The sequence below is a fragment of the Myotis brandtii genome, unplaced genomic scaffold (assembly GCF_000412655.1).
Source record: "Myotis brandtii unplaced genomic scaffold, ASM41265v1 scaffold100, whole genome shotgun sequence".
Taxonomy (NCBI): Eukaryota; Metazoa; Chordata; class Mammalia; order Chiroptera; family Vespertilionidae; genus Myotis; species Myotis brandtii.
In genome coordinates this window covers 222,237-224,234 of record NW_005353326.1, presented here as the reverse complement: position 1 = coordinate 224,234, position 1,998 = coordinate 222,237, and positions in this window count along the sequence as shown.

Sequence of the window (1,998 nt, the reverse complement as noted above, 5' to 3'; positions counted from 1 at the left end):
GCGTCAGGGAGGGATATCGACCCTCAGCAGGCATTTTGTATCCGTTCAGGTTTGTGTGGTTTCGGTGTCTCGTTGCGTCGCTTTTTGTTCTTTCTCTTTGTCTTCTACTTCTCTTCTCCCATCCAGGTAACATGGGCCAAGTGGAGCTACAACATTTGGAGGCTCCAGTGAGATGCAGCCCCTTAGGGGTGCTGTTTCGGACGCAAAGGGAGGCAAAACCTCCCCTGAGCCGTTCGTGGAGACTGAGGGATCTCTAGGGGGTGCGCACCCTGAGAAGTTCCAGGGCCCCGGAGAACTCCCTTCAGATCCAGCGAACGGGCAGGGGACGTTCGCCCGTCCCTAAAAAAAATTTTCATCTGAGTCACCTGAGAAATCCTCGAGGTAAGTTCTGGAGTTCTGGGACTGGTTACTGGTGGTGGATTGTGAGAAGGGCTGGACTCGGCCTAACTTCTCCTTCCTTGGTACCCCTGAGACGTCAGAGGGTACTTCTGGCCTTGGTTTTCTTGGTTTTTGGTTTTGGATTTTTTTTTGTCTTTGTGTAACCAGACCCTAACTGCACCCTGCCCTTGCATCACTAGCCCCCGGCCCTCACTCAACCAACCGGAATCGGCCAAATCAGTAGTCCGAGTGGGCCCTCACCCCCTGCCCCACCCCAAGCCCTATAAAGTCTTTGTTCTTTCAAGACTCAGGGCTCTCTCGCATCCTGCCGCTGCGCCAGTAATGGAGGCAGAGGGACCAAGCTCAGCTTGAATAAAGGCTCTATGCTTTTGCATCGGACTTGGCGCTCCCTGGTGGATCTTTGGGGGATCTTGAAATCTGGGCATAACAGAGCCTTTTTGGTTTTGGTTATTGTTTGTGAGTTCAATGTATTTGTGAGTCTGATGTGTTTAGTCTGTCAATTTTGTTGATGGCCTCTTGGAGGACATTGAATGGTTCTTTCCTTCCTCTTTAACTTTTGGGGGATTGTGTGAATGGATTACTGATCTAGGTTATCAAGGATCTCTAAGGGACTTGTCCTGTATCTGGAGGAATGGCTTCTAGATGGTATTCACCATCTCTGGGACTTCCGGAGGGAAGTCAAAACTCGGACTGGCTAAGGGTTCGAATCTGGCCTATCTTTTAAAAAAGGTAGAAGAGAAGCGTTCCTAGGCAGTTTTCTACTGCCTCTGTTCAGGGAATGGTTCTGTATCTCTGCACAATTGAAATTGATTTGTTGGTATTTTGTGGTGTAAATGTGGCGTGCACCGGTGTAAAAGTGTTTTTAGGTTTGTTTCTGTTTTGTTTTGTTTCCTTTGAAAAAAACCTTCTAAACATCTCCTGAGTTTCCATGGTGATTCAAAGTTTTTAATGGGGAATGTTATCTGTCTTTATTGTTTAAATATGGGTCTTTGTTGTTTGTTTAAAATTGTTTAGCTAGTGAAATTTCTGTTTGTGTCTCTTAAAAAATATGAATGTATTGCTAATCTGAGGAATGTTAATTATTTACACGTCACCTAAAAATTAAGGCTAAGAGTACTAACTGGAAAGTATGGCTTTGGTGTGATGGGAGGAAGAATGGAGACTTTATACCCCCCAGTCAAAGGTCCCCAGATCTGTTCTTGTCAGGCCCCCATCAGGGGACTTGGGCAGTGTTCCTGTTATCTGCCAAAGATCCCAAGACTGTAAAAGTACTTGTTCACTGAAAGGGTGTAAGTGTGGATGTTTATTTGATGTTTGTATGTCTACCTAAGGTATAATTATTTGTTCATGTAAGTATGGAAGTCTGCGAGAAAAAAAAATGTTTAAGGCTGAATGCAAAATACACCCGAGCGGCCGCTGGGTTCTTTTCCCAAAGGGTGCTTGCTCTCTGTCAGTGGTGGAATCAGCCCGCCTAACTAGTAAAAATTTCTGCCTGTTTGTTTACTAGGGACTTTGATTTGCTCTGTGATATTTCTGTGTTGGGTTGAGATTTTAGAATTCTGGGGTAGATTTAAAGGTATTTGATTGGGACATTCCTCA